General features: G+C 36.6%; 1 protein-coding gene across 32 annotated transcripts in view; it reads right to left on the reverse strand.

Moving 5' to 3' along the window:
- The window catches only part of LOC116712528 (neurexin-1a), a 281,475-nt gene that overhangs the window by 116,363 nt on the left and 150,896 nt on the right, over positions 1 to 14,216 (reverse strand). The gene's annotated exons all lie outside the window — the stretch shown is intronic.

The raw sequence follows: 14,216 nt of genomic DNA on the forward strand, positions 1-14,216 counted from the left end.
GTTTCAGTTTATTCCCCATTCGCCACCTGTCTAATTATGAAAAATTAGACGGGTAAATAATAATTAGCAAAACAATAATCTACAGGCAACAGTAAATAATATAAAATAGTGTCATTTGACATAACTATCTCCACAATGCATAATCTATGTAATTGAATTTTTTTTACATTTTCTGACATATTTTCCATTAATAAAAATGCCTTGCAAAATTGCAAATGCATTTTATTTAACGTATTTATTAAATATATTTATAGTGAAAATATATTGATGCATAGTTTTCAACATTTTCCCTGTGCCTTCTCCCTTTGTGGATCTCTGCAGCTGCTCCAGAGCTACATGAGCCTCATGAAGGCTGCTGCTATGAATAATGCCGCCTATTCTGGCTTGTCGATTTAGGTGGACTCTTACGTCTTGGTAGGTTTGCACTTGTGGTGTAGTATTTCCATTTTTATAAGAGAGTTTGACCTGTGCTGTGCCAAATGTTCAGATCTCAGAGTATTGTTTTATAACCCAATATTACTTTACTTCTCCACAATCTTTTCTGATCCCTGTCGGTTGGATTTTCTTGGCCCTAGTTATGCGGTTTTATTCACTAATGTCCTCAGATACCTTCAGAATATATACATGTAGCTGGTATTTATACTGACATTAAGTAATAAACATATTGGCCCTTCTGACTAATTCTGTGAATTTATACTGACATTAGTGCACTAGGATATACTGTAAGTCTGAGATTGAATGAATACCAAATTTTCAGATTTTAATTTGTACAAATAAATGCATCATGCAACATTTATTACACTTACAATAGTGTGTCCCTTTTTGCTGGTCTGTTAGACCAAATCTCAGTAAAACATTTATGTGTTTGTATTGCAAAGAAATGTGAATCATGAGCTCAAGGTTTGTATTTTCACAGAAAAGCTACAGGGGAGAGAAGCCATGACTGAATGCATTGGAAGGTGTTACCGATTTTAGATTCTGCCTTCGGGATGAACTCCTTAACTACAAGCCTACCCTGTTAAAGGATAATGAATTAATCTGTCCTCATGTTGGACTACACTGAGATCTGGCCACTCACTGCTGTGTCAGTTCACATCAAAGAAGACAAACATTGGCAGATCAAACACTCTGCTTTCATTAAAAATGTAGCACTATCCTAGGAGTTCTCGTGCATTTGGCCTAAGAGGTGTGTGGGATATTAGTTCTGCGGAGAAGCAAACATGGACTCCTTGTTTGAGCGCTCTTGGTGTTTGCTTTTTATTGTTTAAATCTATTTATGGTGGAAGCAAATAGACTAGACATGATATGAATTATATAATTAACTAGGTGTGAGAAACAAACATGCAGAATCCATGCCATAATGCAGCTATGGGAGGAGGAGAATAGAAAACGAGTGTATTTGACAGCGTCTCTCATGCCAGTGTCAGGCTTGCAGACTGTCTTTCCTCTAACCTCCAGAAAAGCCATCACAATGCGCTTCATATTACCACCTCTGCCGAGAAACTATGGAGGAATCCAATCATAATTACATAGTTGTGATGGAAATGTGAAAAGGAGAGATGACATTATAGATCTGTTTTCTGACAGCACCTAACACTTGCGTCGTCTTTCTATCTGCTGCCACAGATTCCCGTAATGACTGGCTGTGCAAAAATAGATCATCCGAGATGTGGAATATAGGATTGCTTTTTGAAATTAATTTTTGATCATTTCCACGAGTCTCTTGAGGGAAATCTCGTAGATGAAAGACTATAGATAACTGCCTTTCAAAGCCGTTTTTCAGCTGTCTCCGTTTTCATGTTATGATTAACTTTTTGTTGGATATCTTTACATGGAAAGAGCCTTAGTAAAACAAATTCAGAAATCAAACCCACCTATGACAACAGCACAAATTTAACACAAATTAAGATGTGTTAAATTACCTTGGGTTCTTATTTTGTAATAAAATGTCCTGAGTTTAAATGTTAACTTTGATTATTTGTCTTGTTTTTAAATTAAACTTCGAGATAATTTATGCCAAAATGTTGTAGGAAATGCTTAAGTGTTGTCTGTTAAAGCCAGATGTTAAAACAAAAACTATGCTGAGTTTAACAGCTAAGTGTCAGGCTCCTCCTGGATGTTGTTCCCCTGGATGTTGTTCCAAGTGTATGTGGAGAGGTTTGGTAAAACAATGCAAATCTTCCATAAATCCTGTTTCATTAAGTCTGTAGGAAGTCTAAGAATAACAGTTGTGCATCCCTAAACCATGTCAAAGGATAAAACTATTTTAAGAGTAACATGATTTAAAATTATATTGGGCCTATGTGCCCCAGAGGGATGTATACAATTAAAAGAGGCTTAATGATATCTATTGGATTTCCATTTCAGTTTTCTGAGAAATCATTAGCACGATTTATGAGTTCACTATTGTCCTATCACACACCATCGTTATCTGGTAAAGGAGCTGTTTCCGATCAATATTCCTTAAGATTTAGAGCCACAAGGGGAAAAAAAACAACTAAATCATGAGCTACTGTAATTAATGATTTTTTTTTTTGACTACAGAATATTCCTTTTTTTATATATTTACTTTTTTTATGCCAGTAGTTGAGGTTACTGTGAAATAGGAAAACCTTTAGAAGACATGGCAACTTAGCTACAGGTTTTGGACATAAATCATAAAATATGGAGACAGCAGAGTATGTTTTTCTCAACAGCTATATAGGATAAATAAATGGTATCTAATAACCGTCAACCTCTTAATACATATACAGTATATATTTATACTACATAACTATAAACCCATCTTTCTGACTGTGTCTGTTAAGCTGTGGTGTTTAAATAATACCCATTAGGTACCAAGATTGCCAAAGTCTACTTAGAAAGTATTCCTCACACTATTAGACAATCTAAGCATCTGATGCAAGGCAGCATGGATCCATTCTTTCATGTTGCTTGCATCAGACTGACCGTGACTGTCTGAATGTTTTGGTTACTATCACATCTCATACAACAATGTTGTTCCAGTCTGGTACATCGGTGAATGTGCAAATTGTAGCTTCAGTTTCCTATTCCTAGCTGATAAAAGTTGCATGTGCTGTGGTCTTTAGCTGTCGTTACCAGTCTGCTCCAATTCTCAAATTGTTGTTCAGAAATGGTATTCATACCTTGGATGTAATGAGGGATTTTTTGTAGCTACTGTTGCCTTTCAGCTGTCTGCCCATTTTGCTATGACCTCTGACATCAACAATGCATTTTCATCCACACAGCAGCTGATTACTAGATATTTTCTGTTTCTCTGACCCTTCTGTGTAAACACCAGAAGTGGTCGTGGGTGAATATCTTAGTATGCAATATTCAGAGAGTATATATCATTTATAGTTTGCTAAATAAAATGTTCTCTAGTTAAGGAGTCATATCATAATTATTTCCAACATAATAACTACTGTTTAGTTTAAATTTATGGAGAGTCATATAAAATCCAATTAGCATAGAAGCAGAAACAAATTCTGTATTCTTTTCCTTTCATTTACCTTTTTTTATTTATTTTTTTGTCGCTCTCTGTTTGAATTAATAAATACTTTTGCACTGTATGTTAAGTGTTTTATTAATTGAAACAATGTACAGGACTTTAATTTTACTGCAGTACATGTGCTGATTTACAGCTACAAAGTGTTATTTCCTATTGTCAGTTCAGCTGCAGCAGTAACTGTCACAAACAAAGCTTAGCTTACCATTATTTTCACTCTGTTTTCTTATTATTCACCCAGAGTTGCTGATGTAAATCTGACCCCCCCACCCTTGCTTGTACAGAGGATGCCTCCCTGGATTTTCCCAAACTAAAAGCATTGCATTCTGCTGTCAGCGCACGGTGGAGCTTTGTGTTGGCAAGGTGACATTTCTGTCAATGTTTTTCTTGTCTCTGCGTGTGTGGTGTTCTTGTAACATGCTGTGAACTTTACTGTTCTAAAGTAGCAGGACAGAAGCCATGAAATTACAGTGTTTTTTTTTTTTTTTTTCTTCTTTCACCCAACAATCCACAAAAACAGTACTCTGTGATGCTCTGCAACCACATTTCTGGGTTACTTTACAAAAAAAAAAAAAAATATATATATATGTGCACATGCACAGATCTTACTTACCCAGACTTACCAATCCATTTGTGAATATGTAGGGCAATTTGACTTTGATGTAATTCCCTCAAGCAAGAAAAAATAGCTTATTTCTTCCACTCTAGGCATGACCACATGTGACTGTACCATGAAAAAGGAATGCTCCGATTTATGTAGTATCCACTATGTCCTTGAAGCTCGATTCTACTTCCATTTAGCTCCTAAGCTCACAAAAATTAATTCATTTGGTAAAATACAGATTTAGCTCGATGCACTTTTGGAACTTTAGCATAAGAACTGATTTTTCCACATGATTGTTAATTCATCAATTAGGATGAGCTTTGTGATGTAGTACATATTGATTTAAGGTGTGGTGAAATCTATTTGTGAAAACACACCAATCAATCAGCCAGGGATAGGCTAATTTCACCATGATATGCTGTGATCTGTAGTCAACAGGTCAAATAAAAAAGAATGAAAATGATTCTCTTTTCTTGCATTGCATCAAATCAACAACAAAAAAATGCAAAAAAAAAAAAAACAACTTTTGTTCTATGTTCATACCAACCACCAATACTTTGATACAGCTTTTTTGAGTTCAATATAAATCAGATAGAATAGAAACAACTTTTAATCTCCTGCAAGGGGGGAAATGTAGTATAACAGGATATTTAGAAATGATCTACATACAGTATATGCACAGGTCATATGACTTGGGCATATATAGGGATATTCTTCATTTCTTTATTTTCTGCTAGATTCAAAACGACTAACTCTATCAAGGAATCTACAGCACATTTCACTTTTTCTGTGATAAGGAACTTAAGAAAAAAACGAAAGAACTTTTACAAAATCAATATCTGCAGGTCAGACCTCAAAGTAAAACATAAGATGGTATCGGCCAAGAAATCCCAGATCGGTGCATCTCTGTGATTTATAAAAAGCTATGCACTGTATTTGCCAGTGACAGAAAAAAGGGCACTCTTCGTATTTAGAAAGCCAAATTTAAGATTCATGAGTCAAAGAAGTTAAATGTTCAAATTATTGGATTGAAAAAGTTCCTTTGTTATCCTGTATGTCATTGTGGCTCTGTGTTTTTATTCAAACAATACTTTGTAAGATGCAGTATGGCTTGAATCTTCTAATTTATTAAAATTTCTGTCACCTTCAATTGAGCCTGGTATGATGTGGTCTTTGTTAGTCCTTGTCAGGAGAGCAAGCGCTAACAAAGAGGTTTTTTGCCTTAAACTGACCTCTGTCTTTCCAGCCTAGGTGAAGGACAGTTTTGTGTAACAGAAAGTACAGTGAAGCTTCAGTGTTTCTTTGAGAAACAATTTTTGTGTGTGTTGTAGGAAATAATTGCAGTTAATATTTAATTTACCTGTGGAAATGGTTTTTTGTCTCTGGTTTCTGTTTTAAGAGATTCTAGTTATTTTTATAGTAACACTAAATAAAGATAAATTCAACTGCGTGGGTAACCATTCTTGGATCTTGTTTCAAAGAAGAAATAGATGAAAGGGGAGGTGTACCACAGGAGCAGAGAACAGTGAATACCATTAGATTCCAGTGGCAACCCCCCAATCCAATCTCTATTTTTATATCGGTTCATTGTTCCATTGTGGTACAGTGAGGTGCTTTCAACAATTTTTACCTGGCTGTGCAGCGTTGATTGTGGGGGGGATTAGGGGAGGAAGCTATTCTCAACCTCCTGTTCTGTATGAGAAGCCCTTTGGGAGACTAAAAAGACTATGGATTGTTGACTTGTCTTAATCCTCTCCCAGCACAAACAACTGCCTCTCTTATAATGGGATAGACAGAACAGAACCAGCAGGCATGGGGAAAAAAAAAAAGTTTTATCGCAGACTGATGCAGGAACAAACCTCTGACATAGGACACCAAAATCACAACAAAATTTACTTCCTCCACAGACATTTACATTAAAACTAAGCTACAAGTTCAGCAATACTTGTGCATTTCATACTTTATTTTTCCCATGTATTTTTAGGTAAACAACAGCCAACAATATTCTCAGCCACACCTGCATATTTTATTTGCTGAAATCTGTTAAGAACCTTACTCCTGATATTAAATGCAAAAAAAAAAAAAAAAAAGAAGAAGAAAAGGATTTGATACAGTCCACATCTTTTCATTATGCTTTTTTAGGTTACAGATTCTTTCAGGTTTACCTGAAGGGTGAGGCTAAGATTTTACTTTCACATTCAAAATAAGAGAGTAGACAGAGGAGCTTAAACATCACAACGGAAAGGTTGCCTGCAATTTTATGCTGAATGTGGACACATTGGCATAAATACAAGTGACAAATTAAGATCCCTGTGGTTCATTCAGCCAATTCAGGCAAAAGACTAATCTACACTATTAGCCATCACATTTGATGGTATCACAACAGATTCATCAAACAGGCCTTTTCTGGCCAGTTGATGTTTTTACAAAAATAATTTTTTTTTCAGTCTTGAAATGTGTTTAAAAGAATCATAATAGAGACTATAATAATCCAACCCAGATGTGATCAAGGTTATTATTTTAGATGCTCATCTAGAAGACAATAACAGACTACTCCCAAATAGAAACTTTAAAGTAGCTCTTTAATTTTGTGCCAAAATGAAATCTGTGAATCAGATTCCTATTTCTTATGGTGCTTCCATGCTCAACATTGATTGAGCATAAACACATTAGAGTTTAGCTATTTCATCATGGCGCCCTGGGCAGAGAGCCATATCACTTTACTTAGACAAAAAAAAAAAATATGACCTGCAAATCAAAACTAATGGTGCATTTAAATTTATCCCTCAATATCTGTTTGAGACAGAATTATGATTCTAATATTTAACCCAAGTGTTCCTCAAAATTTATTTTTATTTGAGTGTTACTTTAAGAGCAAATGTAAGCTTTAACCTTAAACAAACAGTACAAAATAAAATGTTCACTTCCAATTTCTTTGAAAAAAAAACACCAATAGAGAAAAAAAAACCCATTAAAAACATAAAGGCAAATATTCTAATTAGCCTGTTTCCACAGTATTGTTTTAACAATATCAAGTGACCTGTGATCCTTAAGCTCCCCTCTAATGAAGACAATCCTGAAACAGTAATTCGACGCAGGACAGCTGACAGTGTCCAACCTGCCTATATAAGCTGCAAAGGATTAATCCTCTCTCTCAGTCCCTTCTCTTCTAGCCTTGCTAATTTGATGTAATTAAATTAAGTGGAGACCAAAAAGTGGGGCACTGCTGCTTGCCCCTGTGATTGGTCATCCTTATTAGAGGGTATAAGACAGAGACTCCCAACATAATGGGAGCAACAAACCCTGGCAAACAGAGTGAGAGACAGAAAACCAAACAACCCTTTTGTTCAGCCTATAAAGGAAATACTGCAATCCACAGAGAACACAATGCATGTCAGCATTGTAACTACAAGCTTTAAACTTCTAGCAAAGATTACCAGGTGGGATAATGCATAGCAGAAAATTTACTGCAAAGAATAAGTAAGCGTACATGCACAGCACCATTTCAAATATTTATGTCCAAAATTCTATATTGTTTTCCAGTATCCTGTGGATATTGCATACACAAATAAACGTGGTATTGATACTCACATAAAACAGTCATCAGGGAGCCTCATGTTATTGTTTGTGAACTTTAAAGGAAACACCTACTGTATTTCACCATTAAGCTTCTTACATTACGTCCTCCCTTCAATACCTTTTACACGTCTTACCCCCCAATCCACCTTCCTTATGCTGTTAAAGCCCTTCTCCAGCACAAAATGTGCAATACCTTTTTTTTGTTTTAAAAAAAAAAAAAAAAAAAAAAAGAGAACTTTGGGTCAAGTTGCCCATGTGTGAAAATGGCTTTTCTGGATTATGAAGCCATTTCTAACATGATCCTAAGATACCAACCTGTATGTAAGCGAATGCCTTCAGAAGTATAACTAAGTTATTGTAATACAAAATTCTGTGATCTATTAAGATAATTTAAATTTTACAGCGTAATTGACTACTTATGAAAAGTACCCATTAATTAAATTCAATAGGGTAGGTCAGTTTGTGTTTATTTAATAGCAGTCTCTCTGTAGAGAACAAAATTTATGGCTTGGTTTGGTTTGACAACTGAAAAGTATGTAAAAATTTGTAAAGTGACATACAGTACATGATACAAGTCCCTAACAAAAGTAATAAATCTTAAAGCTTTTCAGATTCTGTAACATTACCACTACAAAACCTTTCTTCAAACATCACAAAGGAGTGAAATTTGTAAAGTGAAAAACTAAACAATCCATCCATCTGTTTATTACCTTTACCCACTTATCCTTTCCAGGACATGGAGGGACAGTTACCAATACCTTTCTCCACATACATGCAACACACTGGTATTATACAGATAGACTCTCATCCTTTTGGCATAACTAAACTGTTTGCATCTGATAGACATTGTGAATGAAAACATCTGCCTCTGAACTGTACTGCAACAGCACGTCTTACTGCTCTGAAGAGATAAGCTTTCACCTCATCATGAGGGGGCCCCTGGGCAGCTGGAGCAACCACCCTCACTCTTCATGGCAGGAGACCATCAATTCATGGTTGAGGTAAAGTTCCACCCTCTGGGCTGGTAACATTACGCCATGGATGCTCAGTCAAGTGATCTAGATCTCACCCTTTTGCACCTTCCCTCAGCTCCCCCTTCAATTCGAAGTGATACATGAGTCTATGCCTTGTGGAGCAGAATGGGGCATCATCCAGGCAGAGTTGACAAGACCCAGTGTCTTAATGGAGCAATACACCAAACGGGGCCTTTGTTACCCCGACCAGCTGCATATCTGCCTCCCTCGCCAACAGCCTTGGCTCTGATAGAAGTGTCTCACAGTATCGACAGCTTCTAATTTACTCTCTCATCATCACTTGCCTCATTTGCTCCACAGATACAATGCTTCCTTTCTTTTTGGTTGAGGTCAGTCATTTTGTTTGCCAGCAGTTTTGTTGATTAGATTTTGTTTTCACAGATTTTATTTTCATCAGCCAAAAAAAAAAAAAAAAAAACATATCAAAGCAGGACTTAAAGGAAAAATCAAACATAGCCCATTCGACTGATTATGTGGCATGATTCATCAGTTCGTTATTTTGTTTTCAGCATGTCTGTGTGCGGGCATGTTCCAAACATCACAGCCTCCAAATGGTCTCTGCAAGTTGTTCTTTTTCATTAGGGAGTCAGCAGATGTGGAGTGAGACTCCAGCCCTGATTACTAAAAAGAGACAAGTGCTGGATAATTACAGTGGAAGTGAGGCAGAAAACCCAAAATGCTAATGGCCGCAGGTCTGATCTGACACGAAAGACAACTCCTGCTGCCCGTCACTATGTGTAGCTCAGAGAACCTGTTTTCAGACAGAACAGGGCTGTAGTGCTTTACTGAGCACAAAGCAAATCACACACAATTTACTCTACACCCGAGCCGCTACACAATGTCTGTGCCACAGGTGGGCTGTTTTTTAATTACCTAATCCATGTGCTTTTCTCTAATTGCATTTAAAGGAAGAACAACAGATAGAAAGCATTCTCCATTGTCCTTCTCATTTTTAAAGCCAAACACTATTTGCCTTGGAGCAATGATGTGAAGTACAATCATTTTAATAATTACTGTGCCTTGCAAAAGTTCAGACCTCTCCAAATTTTTGCCATCAAGGTTTGTAATGAGATTTTATGTGACTAATGTACAAAATGTAGCACATACATGGGAAGTGGTAGAAAAAGGATAATATGGATTATAAATTAGAATCTGAAAAGGGAGACGTACATATATTTTCACCCACTTTAATCTGATACACCTAACTAACATTGAATGCAACCAATTATCTTCAGAAGTCACGCAATTTGGTAAATATTTCCCACCTGGGTGAAATTCTGTCACCGTATAAATCCAGCTGTTCTGTGAAGGTCTGAAATGTTTGAGAACATTAATAAGAAAATCACAACAATGAAGAACAAATAGGCCAGGAATAAAATTGTGCAGAAGTTTAAGGCAATATTAATTTATAAACCAAAATTCAGATCTTTAGACAAACAGTTACCTCAACATAGAAACAGAAAGTGGTAAAATCAACAAAGTAATTACATGTACAATTTGCTTTCTGTCACAGAACAATCAAGGGGGTAGAGCAAATATGTGTATTAAAGTGACCTGGTTAGATAAAATTTTTATTATTGTTAACTTGCAAAACACTGTACGCTGAACATACCATACTGACTGTAAAGCATGGCAAAAATGGTTCAACAAAGAATTGACCCAAAATGGCTGAATACATACGCAAGATACACTTTTTTGATTTTTTTGACAAACCTCTATCCATTCCCTTCCACCTTGCAATAGTATTATGTTTTATGTTGGTCTATCAGACAAAATATCTATAGGAATAGTTAAAGGAGTATCAGAACTTTTGCATAGCCTTGTACAACTGGTGTGGTGGAAATATTCCTATAGATCTAGCTGCAGGGTTGACTACAATTTAGCTATTTGATCACTAAAATAGTTATTGGATCACCAACTATGTTAGCGATAAAAAGGTTGCATGCACTAGAAAAGAAAGGAATAAAAGACTATAAAATTGATCCATAAACTTTGTTAAACCACAAAACACATTTCACATGCAAATCTACAGTATGTGGTAACTTTGTTGCCTATGAATGACACTGAATATTTTTTTTTTCCGTTTTTGTTTTTGTAAGCTATACCCAGGGGTACAACAAGTCTGTCCTGGCATTAATTGCAGGATTAAACATCCGTTTTGCTTCATTGCTGACTTCTCTCACGTTGCAAGTAAGCTCACTAAGTGGTGGGATATTATTTAATTAGATGAATATCTTATGAAAATCATACTCCACAACTAATGTGAATAAGATCCAGATGAAAAAAAAATCACCAGAAATAAAGACCGCCTGCATTATTGTGTGAGAAGGAGTTTTGTCGTGCGGCATAGCTTCTACCTTTGCAATTTATATAGAGTGAAGCCTCCCCCTTATCAGCAGGCAATGTGGGAGCGAGAAAAGACCCAAAACCGTCCTCTGCCACAAAGCAATGCTACAAATCTCCCAACAAACAGATATATAAACAGAGAGAGAGAAACAAGTGTGCGTGGGTTTACATTGTATTTTTAAGCAGTGTTGCAAAATAAATGCTAATATTAGCTTGCACTTAGGTGTTAGGCAGGGATGCTTTTTTATCAGGCTGTGCCAGCAGGCCTGAGGCTGTAGGAGATGGAAGGAGCAATGAGGAAGGTGAAATCCCACACAATCCTATTAGAGTGGTCGGGTGGGGGTGGGAGGGGCTTTCTTTGCTGCTCACGCTGCAGCAGGTGAACTAATGGAAACTGCAGAATAAATAAATTAATTAATTAAGCTAACTATAACATGTTTATGTCTTCAATTGTAAATCAAGACAATCTTTTTTTGTACTTTTATTCAATTTAATAAAAGTATAAATTTAATATTAATATACTGTAATTATCCAACAGTAATATTAATATTACTTTCAAAACTGCTTAAAGTAACTTGGTAATAATTTGTACATCAAAAGTAATTATACCATTATTACAGTAGTTCTTTGTCCTCTGAAGCAAATATGTGAAATTTAAGTAAAAGCTTATTATTGATTGGGTGAAAGATGGTGATCATATACGTTAGTCCTCTTCCAGCTACCTTGCAGAGAAAGCCATCCTCTTTGCTGTCCCCAGTGGCCATGTTTATCAGGCTGTGAAGGTTTGAAAACATATAATCTCATCTTGTGCTTCTCCAGGTTCCCCCTTTGCTAGTTAGAAAAATAATAGAAATCATTGGAATTATATTCATAATTTCGAAGATCATAAATTTTCTTCACAATCGGTTTACACTTCTGGACAATAACATGGTGATGCACAGAGATGGGTCTTTTTCTGTGTGCTTTTCTGCACATTCCCTTAACTGTCCTCTTTTAGACTTGCTTGTGACAATAATTCAAAGTGATCAAAGAGATGAAAAATGATTTGGTGTATTGCTGCTCATTGTGTGAGTAGTGAACTTGGACGATGCCATGCGCATAAAAGCTCAACTGGCGGAGAGATAGCTGCCACCTCATTATAATGACAGAGAATGAGGCTTCTCTGGGCTGACTGAACTCAATCCAGATTAGATAAAATAATGTGAGCTTTTTGCATTCTTGATCTCCTCTATTCTTATACTCAAATATTTATTTATATTTCCTTTTCTCATGTGTTCCTCCCCTGAGAATCACCAATGCATTTATGGAGTCGACAAGAAGGGACTGCAGGGAGCTACCTGAGCTGTTTCCTTAGCGTCCGTATTAACACCTTGTTGTGCACAACAGCAGCATCAGTCTTTCACAGATCCTGTCCTCTTATGTAGTACGAATGAGAAATGGTGCAAAGTATTTTACTCTCTTTTCTTGCAATCATATTTTTTTCATCTTCCACATCTTCTGCGCAATATATTCTTCACATCAGGTCATTTTGCTCATTTGCTCTTAGCTTCAGCAGCTAAAGCTCAGTAAGAGCACGGTCATATCCCAGTCCGAATAACATCAGTCTTTATGCATAATAAAGACTGACTAAAAAAAAATTTTTATTTCCTCCTTCAGTCCTGTGCAATGTCAGTAACAGAGTGAAATGATTGCAAAAGAGAAAAGAAGTTCTGAGTTGATGTAGCTCAAGGATACAAATAAAAATACAGAATGAAATCATGGAAGTAGGTGATATATATATATATATATATATATATGTGGGTGTGTGTGTGGGTGTGTGTGTGTGTAAAGGTAAGATAAAGGGGAGGAAGGGAAAAAAAAGGAAAAAATACATGAAATTGACATTTATACATAGAAGTACAGTAGTCATAGGGTATTTATCCATTTACAGATGTTGCATTATGAAAATATAAGCAGTAGATATTTCACTTTATTGTTTGTTTTTTATCTGATTTGTAAAAAAAGGGGAGAGAAATAGAGATATGCAAACAGAGAAAAACTGAACAATAAATCTGAATACATGCTGCTGTTGGTGACTCATTAAGTGCTTATGGGTAAACAGCTAACCAACTCAAGCTCATCCAGGACCTGAGCAACTGAAAAGAACAGACATCCCCTTCAGTCAAAACAGGGGACTCTCGTTCTCCCTTTGCCTCTCCATCTTCTAAGTCTCCCTTCCGAGGATGGACACATTACTCAGCTGACCCCTCACTGCCCACTGCACGCATAGTCAGGTTTTATTTCCCTTTATGCCAACCATAGCCTGGTCACCGTAGAATACAAGCAAATACCACTACAGGCACAAAAGCCAGCCTACTTTTTCTGCTTGGATAGACCATGCAGGCCAATGAGGTTGATGAGGGCAAGTTAGGCCGAGTGGCTGAGAAGAGGAAAAAAAGACAGGAGACAGCAGGCAAGTATCATAAGATTCAAGTACTGTAGGCTGAAGACAGAAAGCGCACGCCCAAACAAAAAGGGTGTTTGCCATCTCATATATCAGAGGAAGAGGAGAATGAAACAAGTGAAATCTTCAGTCTTTGATTCCTGGGTCAATAACCACCCAGCTCCCTCTAGAGCAGAGGAACATGTACTCAGATCCTTATCAGGGCAGCTATCATCTCTGCAGCCTCACAGAGGCGAAGATACTGTCATCTTCACACTATCACAGAATGGCATCAGCTCAGAGACATGGGAGTAATTATATTATACAAGCCCACAATACACTGGCAGCAAGGCAACACCAAAGATCATCAAATTTTTGCCCTGCTCTCTCTTTTTCTCCTCACCCTTCTCTTTTCCCTTCTCCTCATCTGCTGTTTTCTCCTTCTCTATATTTTTTTTATTTCCTCCATCTGTCTATCCTGTCTCAGCAGTGCTCTATTGCAATGCTAGTCTTTTTAATGTTCAACCATTAACTCTGAAACTGGAAAGCTTTCAAATTGACAAATAATCACTTAAATTGCTTCAATGACTTTGATCAACCCAGGCTTTGGGACACAAAAACGATTTGTGTGGTGGGTGATGCAGGAGGTGAGGTGGGGTGCTGTCGCAGATGTGCTAAGTAAGTAGGATGTGTAGCCATCATGAATACAATGGCTGACTTCTT

The sequence above is a fragment of the Xiphophorus hellerii genome, chromosome 22 (assembly GCF_003331165.1).
Source record: "Xiphophorus hellerii strain 12219 chromosome 22, Xiphophorus_hellerii-4.1, whole genome shotgun sequence".
Lineage (NCBI taxonomy): Eukaryota > Metazoa > Chordata > Actinopteri > Cyprinodontiformes > Poeciliidae > Xiphophorus > Xiphophorus hellerii.